Source organism: Dermacentor albipictus, chromosome 5 (genome assembly GCF_038994185.2).
Source record: "Dermacentor albipictus isolate Rhodes 1998 colony chromosome 5, USDA_Dalb.pri_finalv2, whole genome shotgun sequence".
Classification (NCBI taxonomy): Eukaryota; Metazoa; Arthropoda; class Arachnida; order Ixodida; family Ixodidae; genus Dermacentor; species Dermacentor albipictus.
This window is the reverse complement of record NC_091825.1, coordinates 60,349,185-60,361,376: the sequence shown is the minus strand read 5'-3', so window position 1 is coordinate 60,361,376 and position 12,192 is coordinate 60,349,185. Positions and strand designations below refer to the sequence as shown.

Genomic DNA, 12,192 nt, shown 5'->3' with positions numbered 1-12,192 from the left:
CACGTACGGGAGGCGGGCAGCCTGTGCTGCACCACCGCCCGAAATGCATGCGCAGGGACGCACTTCGACCCAACGCATCGCAGATGCGGACGCTCGTGACAACAGGCCCTTTGGTCAAGTAGCGAGTCGACCCCGGCAGGGAGCTGAGGCCGTTCCGCCTCGGGAAAGGTACCGCGGCGGAGTGCGCTGTTTTCGCTGCCAACAACGAGGGCATATAGCAAGGGACTGCACCGCGCCCAGGCCTCCTGCGAGGTCGGGAAACGGGAGCGCGGGTCGCTCGTGAAGGCACGAGTGACCGAAACCTTGCTTGTCCCCTCGGCGTACCGAGCAGGTTGTGTTGCTGGGGCGCACGCGCCCTTCATTCCGGTGACCACTGTCGGCCGCGAATTTCCTGCGCTGCTGGACACGGGCGCAAGCGCTTCGTTGTTCGGCGAACAGGTGTTATCCCACTTGCAGAAGCACTCAGTGCGCTTGCGGGATTGCCGAACGACATTCAATCTTGCGAAAGGCGTGGCCCATTCGGCGGGCGCCGCAAGGCTGACTGTCAGGTGGGGAGAGCGAATGAGACGCACGCGTTTCTTTCATCTCCCCGGGTTCAGTGTTCCCGTGATCCTCGGAAGGGACTTTCTCCTTAAAACAGGATTCGTTGTGGACATTGCGAATGGCGGCTATCGCGACGGACCGTTCACGTTGCTAAAGCCGTTCATCAGCCCGCCGGCGTCCGATCTTGCCTGTGCAGATGGGGCGTCGGGAACGTGCCGCGCGCCATGTTCGGGGGCGAGCCCTCGAGCTGTGCGCTCGCCTGCTGTGACTCCCCTTTGGGAACGAGAGGCACGGCACGAACCGCGTCGCGCGCAGAATTCGGGGGCAGGCCCCTGCGCTATGCGCTTGTCGACTCAAAATCCCCATTGGGATCGAGTGACACGGCACGAAGGGGCACCACATCCTCTGGCCGCCTGTGCGGTTCATTTGGATGATACACAGAAGGCTCGCTTGTCGGCACTGTTATGCCAGCACGAAGAGCTCTTCACCGATCAACCTGGCTGTACCGATTTGGCGAGCCACACGATCGAAACTGGAGACGCGCTTCCTTTGAAGTGTAACCCCCGGCCCGTCAGCCTAGCCAAGAGGCAGGTGATCGATGGCTTGCTGGACGAGATGCTATCGGCCGACATTATCCGCCGCTCGTACAGCGCCTGGGCGTCTCCAATTGTGTTGGTGCCTAAGAAAGATGGCAGTCATCGCCTGTGCGTAGACTACCGCCGTCTGAACGGAGTGACTCGTAAGGATGCCTATCCGCTCCCCACGATTAACTCCATCGTAGGAACCCTGGGCAGTGCGAGGTACTTTACTACGCTGGATGCCTCTAAAGGTTACCTACAGGTCCGGATGGATCAACGTGACCGGTGCAAGACCGCGTTCACGTCCCACAGAGGGTTATTTGAGTTTACTCGTATGCCCTTTGGTCTATGCAACGGTCCTGCGACCTTTCAGAGACTCATGGACCGCGTCCTCGGGGAAGCAAAGTGGTCATACTGCATGTGCTACCTCGACGACATCGTGATTTATTCACGAACCTTCGATGAACACTTGGCCCATGTTGCCGATGTGCTCGAGAGGGTGAGGGCCACCGGGATGACTTTGAATCCTGCGAAAGCCCAACTAGCGCAAACCCGAGTTCAGTTACTGGGGTTTACGCTGGGCGGAGGCTCCATTGAGCTGGACCGGGAGAAACTTCGGGCAATCCTCGATTTCCCCGCGCCCAAGGACGTACGTGGCCTTCGCCGCTTTTTGGGAATGGCCAACTTTTACCGGTCATTCATTCCGTCCTGTGCCCGAGTGCAGGCACCGTTGAGCAAGCTCTTGGGTAAGTCGGCCGCGTGGCAGTGGGGACCTGAGCAGCAGCAGGCCTTTCGCCAACTGTGTAGCGCCATTGCGGAGACAGCGCAGCTCAGACTCCCTGACCTGACCAGACCGTTCGTTGTCCAGACCGACACGAGCGATGTGGGTTTAGGAGCAGTCCTCCTACAGGAATACGATGGTGTGTTGCAGCCGCTGGCCTTTGCCAGCCGCTCCTTGATTCCGGCAGAGAGGAATTATTCCGTGACCGAGAAGGAGTGCCTCGCTATCGTGTTTGCACTACGTAAGTTCGATGTGTACCTTGATGGGACGAAATTCGTAGTGCAGACAGACCACAGTGCGCTCAGTTGGCTGATGCGGCTCCGTGAGCCTGCGGGCCGGCTGGCGCGCTGGGCTCTCCTGATACAGCATTATGACTTTTCAGTGCAGTATCGAAAGGGGAGCACCAACGTGGTAGCTGACGCGCTATTCCGTGCCCCATTGTGCACCAAGAGCATTCCTCCAGGTGTTACAGCCACTGCCGGTGCCTTTGCGCCAGCAAGCGTCGGGGGCGAAACGAGCGCAGAGAGAGGCGAGTCCGCAAGCGGGCACACCTGTCATTCCGTTCTCCAGGCAAGCAGCGCGCCGCAAAACGAGCGAGCGGGGGAGCTTCTCGAAAGCGAACCTACAACGCCGTTGGCTGCAGTCCTGAGTGGGGACGAGACCAGACTCCCCTTTGGGAGAATTGGAATCGCATTCAGCAGGCAAGAGTTACTGAAGGCCCAGCAAATTGATTCGTTTTGTCGCGGAGTGAGCGACGGTCTCAGGGAGACGGAGCGCCGAGACGCTGCTGGTAGTGCGGCGGGCGCAGGGGGGCCGGAACCAGCGTGTGTCGCTGTGTCCCCCGCGGATTCATATTTGCTGGATCACGACGGGCTCCTGCTGAAATATATAGCCACCGATGACGAGGCTGTGGACCCGTTTAAGGTGGTTATCCCCAAGAGTCTGAGAAGCGCACTGTTGCGATCATCTCACGACGAACCCTTGGCCGGTCATTTGAGTGGCTCGAAAGTTTTTGCGAAACTAAGCCAAACTGTGACCTGGCCTGGCATAAAGCGTGACATTTTTCGCTATTGCCGTTCCTGCCATGTCTGTCAAACGGTGAAATCAAGGGGTGGCAAGCCGCCCGGGTTGATGAAACCAATTGACAGTGAGCGTCCGTGGCAAGTGGCCACCTGCGATCTTATGGGGCCTTTCCCCAGGAGTAAGCAGGGGTTCACACACATGATGGTAGTCGTCGATCATTTTTCGAAGTGGGTGGAGTTGTTTCCGCTTCGAAAGGTGACCGCGCGAGCGGTGCTGGAGAGGCTACAGGAAGTTTTTTGTCGGTTCGGCTTTCCGAAAAGACTAATTACGGACAACGCGTCCTATTTCACCGGTCGGGTGTTTGGTGCTACGTGCCGTTCCCTCGGAATTAATCACTGCACCACGTCGCCCTACCATCCCCAGTCCAATTTGACGGAGAGGGTCAATAGAACACTCAAACCAATGTTGGCGGCCTTTGCCGTGAGTCAAAAGGATTGGGCAGATCACTTCAGTGAGCTCGCGTTCGCAATCCGAACCGCCGAGAATCGCTCGACTGGTTTCTCTCCCGCTTTCCTCAATTTTGGAAGGGAGCTGGCAAATCCGGTGACCAGTGTCATTCAATGTCAGCTCGGGGATGAGGAGGCGCCGGCAGACTGTTCTGCGTACGCTTCAGCACTTCGGGACAGGCTTTGTCGGGCTCTCTGTAGAGCAAGGCAGAGTTCGACTTCGGCCAGGGCCCAGCAGAAGGCTTAATACGACCGGAAACATCGCTATCTTTCATTTAAGGTAGGTGATTTAGTCCTGAAGCGCAACCACGCTCTTAGCGACGCGAGCAAGGGGTTCTCAGCCTCGCTCGCTCCTAAGTGGCTTGGTCCGTACCGAGTAGAGAAAGTTTGGTCTCCGCTCGCGTACTTGCTGAAGGATTCCCCTTCGGGAAAACTCAGCCGTGCCCATATCGCCGACCTGAAAGCCTTTGCGTCGCGGTCCGACGAGCTCGCGCTGGTGCCCAGTGGCACCACCCGCAAGCAACAGGGCACACCCGGGACGAAGGACCGCATTCGGACCACGCAGCGGTACAACCTGAGAAGACGGTCACCTGTGTGATATCGCGCCTGACGGCGGACTTTTTCCGCCACCGAAGGCCCTCAGTAACATTGCTTAGCCTCAGTGGGTTAGCTTCATTGCGGCCAGTGCGCGAAAAGAAGCTGGCCCCAGCCCAGCTGTAGTCTTGTTGACAGTGGTTGTTCAGTGTGCATTTTTTTTAATTTTTATTTTTGGGTATGCATGCTGAGTGTAATTATTGTTTTAATGTTTTAAGTGTACAGTTGTGTAGTTCATTTTTTTGTTACTTGTACATAGATTTTGACCGTTCTTGTTTTCTTCTGTGAGTGCTTTTATTCTTCTTCTCGTTTTCGTTTTTTGCCAAGAGGGGGGTCTGTGACTGGCGTGTCGTGCAGCGCGGGGGGTGACAGTGGTCCCCTTGACTCGTTGGTGCGGGAGAGAGGGACGCTTCGCGCCTGGATCGGCGCGACGCGTTGTGGCCGACGGGCGGCATGGCGGACGGCGAGGAGTGAGGCGCGGTGCCACGAGGAGTGTGCGCGTGCGTTGTGTGTGCGCGCGTGCGTGCGTGCGTGGGGGCCGTTGCTCATGGAAGCAAGCCGAGGGAGCCGCACCAACTCCATCGGATCGCCGCGGACACCGTTGGTGGACGGGACCCCATGACATCACGCCAGGAGCTCGGCTCTGCAGTCGCCGACGCCGTGCGAACGCCCTGCAGCCGCCGCTGTGGCTGCTCATCCATCCTGCATACGGCGGCGTGGCCAGCTGACCTGGCAGTGTCCTGCCCTGTCCACCTGGAGTTCGGGACCACCACCACCACGAAAGCGGCACTCATCGGACTCGCCAGCAACTTCGGTAGAACAACGGTGAGCCCGTTCCTGTGTTACGTGGCCTGCAATCAAGCCTACGCTCGCAACTCCCGCGACTTCGGCCACCGCCCTAGCCACAGAACTATACGCGCCGCGTTCTCTTCGCACCCCCTGACATTGTCCCGCGCTAGCAGCAGACTCTTTTGTTAATATTTCTTCCCCCCTTCGCGGCCTCATTTTCTTGTATTTTAGGGTGTATTATTTTTTTATATTTTTCTATTATCACTGTATGTATGTTTTTTTTGTACGCATAGTGCTTGCTGGGCTGACGTAGCAATTAACTAGTGCACGAAAGGCTCAGTTGTCTTTGGTGTATTAGCCCCTACCAGCTTCTTCGCCAGACTGGTAGGGGGGCAATTAAGGAGAGGAGGATGTGGGGATTTGGGGATTTCGACACGCCAGTGCGCGGGCGCATTTCACCCATGTCTGCAATCCAAAAAGCCATGCCGTTCTTGCTCCGAACCAGTTTTAGCGGTGCCGCTCCACTCGCCATGGTTCGTGGGTGAGGGCGGAGCTAGTGACGTCACGGGAGTGGCCCCTGGTGGCTACTGCCGTGACGGTACGGGCTTCTCTTCTCCTTGGGACAGCGCCCGGTACGTACGATGCTCTCTCTCATCCGCCGACACCTTTGTGACTAGGATTGAGCTCACGCACGGCGCCTTTGCCCGTGCGGGGAGCGCGTACCTCGTGTTGTTTCCTATCCCGACGCTAAGCCTAAGAACGGGTGCCTAGTGCTCGCGCGAGGTCGTACCACGCCGAGCCGCACTCATCGAAGGCCCAAGCCGAAGGAGATTGCCCGAGCTCTCGCGAGTTGGCCCATTGGTTATCGCCAGAGCAAGTAGCATAGCCGCCGGGACTTTTCCTAGCGGCGCGTCCCAGCTTGAGCCTGTGCTCTCGCAGCGACGTGCTACAGGCGCCCCTAGCTGTATTTTTCGCCCTTGGTGCGGGACCCCTTTGGTTCCCCGCCGCCCCGGGACCGGGCGTTTGTGCAGTGTTGGGTGCCGTTGGAAACAATAAAACGGTTTCCTTCATTTTAGGGCAATACTGTGTTTTGCGTGCGTCGCTCGGTAGCCCCTTGTGGCCTGAGCTCGCGCGCAGCAGCGCTAGAGGCTGACGGCTGACGCGGCCCTGTGGCTCGCTAAGCTCGAACCCGCGGTGGTCGGTACTCCTGTGAGACCTTAAGACCCCACACCGGTCACCGCTTTTCACCGGCCAAAGGAAGAACACGCACCCGCAGGTATTTGAAGTTCATGGAATTTATATATATTTCTACGTATGACCAAAGTTGATCCAATCAGCTACAATAATGGTGTGCTCGCATGGAATCAATAGTCGCATTACGGCCACGTCTGAACACCATCATTACCCATTGCGTCAAGACGTGCCGGGATTGCCAGCGAAACAGGACATCCCCTTCATGATCAACGAGATTGCTGCAGCCGATCGGGCATGCTGTCGCCAGCGACTGCGGTGAAATGTTTGGCATGTCTTGTGCAGAAGCGGGCGCACTTGACCCTCTCATGAAATTTCGAACCATCGCAGACTATGCTCGCTCCTATTTTTGCGCGTGCCTGTTACTTTTTTTTCTGGGCACATGGTGGATTAATTAAGTGTTAATATTGTGATTAACAGTTTGCTCTGCTGTGCTGCCCACCGTCACACAAACCTTGCAAAGCACTACAATTGGAAAATTTTTACACTTTCTCAAATTTGAAAAAATTGAGTCATAGCTAATTTATTATTTCTGGAGGAATTTTGCTATGCAAAGATTGCACCCAAATAAATAGTCGAAATTGTAATGTGGCAGCCTTCCTCACGAACATAATACGCAATGAAGGTATGGTATAAAGAAAAGCGTAAGCAAGATTTCTTGATTTTAGGTAGGAATAAAATATCGCAATGAAAAATATTTTATAGAATGCGGTGTGCGCTAAGCTCACAGGACACCTCAGCAAATCGTATTAGGTATTGTCATGTTATTAAACCTTAAAACACATACAGACACGATTTCTCTAAATGTGTGACATGCTCAAGGGACCTCGAGTTTTCTGAAATATATTAGCAAACTCGTAGAAGTCCGCCTGCAACGCTATAAGGAAACGCGCAAGCAATGGTTTGACTTAATCTCTTTCTGGCAGCATTGCATACCAAACATCTAACAACGAACCCACGATCGCAGGCATTGCACTTTGGACCCGAAAGCCGCTCTTCGAAACATCTGATTCGTGCATAACGTGCCACTTCCGGACAATCGTCCATCGACACGGAGATATCTTTCAGCCGCTATGTTTCATTGCACCGCCTTCTCGATTAGTCCATGCGTCCTGTTTATATCAGAAAAGTTTGTCGAGCCCAACTGTAATTTTGTCGTATTCAAACGAAATTGAAAAGGAAATAAACGTTGAAGAAAATACAAGTCGACGCTGCACAATCGGCAAAATGCGCGTAATATTATTTCACCCGATTAACGGTGGGGAATATACGACAGAACACTTTCTTTATATTTTTCTGTTTCTACACAATTCAAAATCTTGCGGCAGCCAGCCTAGTCCCTGCTTTGCCAGACCGACAGGTACTATACGTCCAACTTTAGGCATCATGCAGATTTTAAACGTTGACTCTCCAACTTCGCGCGCAAATTTTCGTATCTAAAGATCAAGACTGAAAGTCGAAAAACTCGCCCTTTCATGAGCGAGGAGAATAAGGCGATCAAGAGAATTAGTATAAGAAAATTTGTAAACGCATCCCAAACCACAGCTGCAATCAATGTCATCAGTGATGTCATGTTGTTTACGGGGACACATCTTGCACAATGAAATAAATAGGGAATATTTAGATAAAGAGACATTCTACCGAGCCAAACGGACTTATCTCCCTCTGGTGACCATATTTCGCAAAGAAAGGACACTGCGTCTCCACTTTACAACATCCCTTTCCAGGAACATGGACGACAGCGTGGTGATAGCGACTGCGTAAATTGTACAGAACAACTCGCTTCTTTCGTTTAGTCATATCTAACAAGCTGTGCATCTATTATAAGAAATGAATGTAAACACAACAATATCTTGAAGAGGCATTTTATTTCAGGCGTAGTGGTCATGCAGAGCATGAGAGGGGTGGAATATCTTGATTCAGGATGCGCAGTAATTCACTTCTTGCCCGACATATCGGGAGCGCCGATTCCTCCAACGCCGCCGGCGATGCAAGAAGCTTCATTTGGAACCATGACGATCAAAGCTGAAACGCAGAAGAAAGGTATTTGAAACATAATAACGGCATTTTTAACGATAAACGCTCCTAAAGATCTGGTGTAATTTCTTGCAAAAGAACAGAAGCTACATTTATATTTCCGAAGGAAGAATTTTAACACAAAAGTTCGCTTGTCAGAGGAAGTATTAAGCACCACTCTATATCCATATCATCAGGGTCACAGCTGAGGCCTAATTTTTACGTTCAATGCAAGGTCACAGCCTCTCTGAGAGACAACAAATAAATTTTCGCCGTTCAGAAGGGCCACTGGGTGTTTGTCGAGCTCACAACGTGCCACAAGACAGAGTTGCCGGAATGCCGCAGGCTATCATTTCCTGTTAACACTTCGCCCACCACCAAAAGCGGTGGGCGAATTGACAAAACGGTGCACACACTTCTTGTATTTCGCTTTTACTTACACTTTATTTCACAGTATGCATATTTTAAGGCATGTCCAGTAAATGCGACAACCAAGTGTGGTCGGATGTAAATGGCTTGAGTGCTTTAACCTAAGAATGGTTATGTCTACTCCAGAGTAACTTGATTTCATGCATACAGGAGCGCAAGAGTCTTTTATTCGCCATATATTGCTTAGTATGATGGCCGATCGAAGATTCAAACTCAACGTGGAGAATACTAGCCTAAACTGTGCGGCAACTGTGAGGTTTGTATTTGTACGTTGCTTACATTGTAGATTTCGTGGTAGTTGCTGAGATTTAGGTGATACTTTTATTAGAAATGTAGGCCGAAATTTGGGCATACTTCTTTTATTTGCAAAGACTTATGAATGATCAGTGATCCCCCAATAACGTTGCACTAAATAAAACTCAACCAGATGTGATGCCGCTGGAAAAATTCTTGGAATATGTCACTAGGAAATTACAGGAAAAGCGGGAATTCGATCTTAGTACATGATTGCTCACTTCGCTATAATATTCATAAGGATACATTACTGTTTTTCCCCGTACATTGTTTTCGCATTAGAAGTATTATTTCAAAAAACAGCGCCCCTGCAAGAGTCCAGCAAAGTATTTGATTCTCCTTCCATAGGCGATTGTAAGCAAGCTTCTTATTGTTCGCATTGTCCTCGAGGTTCATTGAAACGGGAGTCGCCTTGTTCGAATATTCTCTGTGTTACATTGGTGCATGATGTCTCAGCAGAAAATCTTAATCCTTTTTTTCTTTAAGTGGGTGAATGATGAGCATCAACACGTTAAAAATTTCTACTCTTCCTTAATCTATCTAAAATCAGAGGAAGATGTTGCGGATTCGCCAATATAGGGCACGATTTTGTTCCACCATAGTGCGAAGAATAAACAAAATATCAATACAATAGGCAATCTTTACCTATGACGATTGCGACAACCACCAGAAGGTCCACTCCAAACAGACGGTTCATGTTGCTTTGCACTGCAGAGAAATATCTGGTGTAACAATAGGAGTTAATTTCTTTTCACGCGAAAGTAGTCCAGCACTACTTTTTTCAGACGAAGACACTGGAAGACTTGTCCGAATGGCCACTGACAGGATGAACCCGTCCAGTCAAGCGTTTTTGTGTCCTCGTCTAAAGAGTGGCGCCGGACTACTATCGTATGAAAGAAAAATTATGCATCTGCAACTAGCCGTGCGAGGTGTTTTGTTAAGTGAAGCGTATGACTTGATCAGGTAAACTGAACTGCCTTCCATATTATAAAATTTCTGTGCTATACGCTCACAGCTATATCGTATGTTCAATAATGGAGTCCCGTAAAACATAAACATGGTTATATTTATAATTCTTTTATATACAGGCCAAGACTTTTTCCGTGGCAACCAACTTCACATGCTATAAAGCCGATAGCGGTGTTTTACAGCCTCGCATGCAAACATGCAGTTTCAGCCAGTTTTATATTTAAATTAGACGAACAGAGCCCACACTAGGATTGCTGTTTTCAAGTCATGCTACTAATTTCTACTTTGAGTATTAAACATAATATTTTGTATTCCCATTTACTAGCTCTATTTTATCGCAACCACTTTTTTTATCGTTTGAGACCACTGTCCCAGGTGTAGGCGTCAATATGCTTCTCTATCACAATCCCTATGAGTCTTTGTAAATTCATCTAAATCTAAAAAAATCATCGTTCCCAAATCGAGCGCACATAATTTTGACCATTCAGTGCCTTTTTCTCTTTTAGAAATATATTAACATAGTCATAGACTATCAATTAATACTCTGGTGAACGCAGCCATATTGTATAGAAGCTTTGAAATGGAGTCTCACTGGTCGCAATATAAATATACATATTGTTAAATTTATGCAAAACATCTGTCAAACACAAAGTTTTATAAGCAAACTATGAAAGTTTCATTTGTTGTAATGAGATGTAAAATGGGAAATTTTCGTCCAGCTCTCTGTTGCTCAATGAGAGCTGCATAAAAGTGTTTTTCGGGTGTGAAAGAAGCGCCAAAGGCCCGGCAACATTGCCGCGCGACTGGCCGTACGAGACACTGCGTGTAGTTGCGTGGTTCTTTCGCATACCAAAATTTTATGCAACACGCGTTGAACAGCAAAAGCTACATCTGGAGTTTTTCATGTCGCTCTACAATTTTCTGTTTGACACTTTTCACCTAATCATATTATTTTAGATATTGAATAATTATCAAGAATATTAAGGTAATTTGGTGAAATAAAAAAATAATTTAGGTATCTCCATGCGACGGCCAACAACGTTACCTTGGTTTTGTCCAGTTGCACGGCATTCGTATACTTTTGGACTCTGGCTACATTTAGCTAGAGCACCCTGTATAGGCTCCGCGCACATGATGAAGCAGCGGTTGCCTTCACATTGATAGTCTTCACAATGTCATTGTGCTTCTGAGCTCAGTGATCATACCAGACTTCACATTTTTGGCGCAAATTAACGATTTTTATTCTTTAATAATAATTACGGGGTATTACGTGCAAAAACCATTTTTTGAGTATGAGGCACGCTGTAGTGGAGGACTTCGGAAATTTCGTCCACCTGGGGTTCTTTAACGTGCACCGAAATCTAAATATTTCCTTACAAAACTTAAAATTATTCTTTGCAAACCCTATTTGAATGCGTTTCAGTGTTACGGGTTTTGCGGCATCACGAAGTGCGTTCGATTGTGTCGATAAGCCCGTGTGTCACAATCCATATGATTCCTTCATGTTTCTACCAAGGTTTAAATACCTCTTTCCTCAGTCGAGCTCACTTCAGCTTGATTTTTCTGTTTCCTGTCCTCCTTTTTAAATAATTATAGTAACAGTAGCATACGCCTTCGAGTAGGATTCTTCTCAATGTACCCATTTTGTTCAAAACCTTTGAGATGGAACCTTCCAGCGACATACACTTTTACACGTCGCATAATTTAAGTATAACTCCTATCACTTACAATAATATATCTAAAGTATGAAAGTTGTGTATAATACGCTATATGGTGTTTGCTTTATCTTTTCGAGGAGCGTATTAAAAGAATGCAGTAAACTTAGAACGCGCACTGCATAGGCAGAATAAAATATTGCGCACAGTTTACCTGGCAAAAGTGCTTTACTCACCGATGGGTCTTTTGAAGGCTGTGACGGTATTATCGCTACGTGAAGGTTTAGGAATAACTTTCCGAAGACTAAGGTGTCACTTATATACTGCAAAAAATATTTAGGGTTCATTGGTCTTTGCAGCTGTCGTGAAAAAATTAACGTAAAATACCAACAAATAAATTCTTTGAGAGATGTCTCATTGATGTATATTTGAAATTCTTTTCACAACAATAACCCTTTGAAAAATACTGGACATAGACGGGAAAAGGATGGCAATCATGAAGTGCTCCATGCACCAACAGCACATTATAAAAAAAAACCAGTAATGCCCGAGAGGAAATTGCGATTATTCCTCCTAACGACCGGTATTTTTTTCTTTTACTTAAGCAGAGAGCAAAGGTGCGTATCATTAACCCGTCACTGAGTGCTTGCCTTGTAATTTTCGCTCTGTCAATTGAGATCGAGTGCATACCACCTTGCACGAAGCAACGACTCCGACACAGCATCATTACGTCCACTCTCTCAAAGATATGTTGCCTTTTGCAC

General features: G+C 49.1%; 1 long non-coding RNA gene across 1 annotated transcript; it reads right to left on the bottom strand.

The window, feature by feature from the left end:
- Positions 1 to 7,934: 7,934 nt before the first annotated feature.
- LOC139060442 (uncharacterized) lies at positions 7,935 to 11,710 on the bottom strand. The gene is made up of 3 exons (XR_011514820.1): positions 11,665 to 11,710; positions 9,450 to 9,512; positions 7,935 to 8,090 (listed from the first exon to the last, which is right to left on the bottom strand). It is a non-coding gene; the product is annotated as an uncharacterized lncRNA (long non-coding RNA).
- Between the last annotated feature and the right edge of the window lie 482 nt (positions 11,711 to 12,192).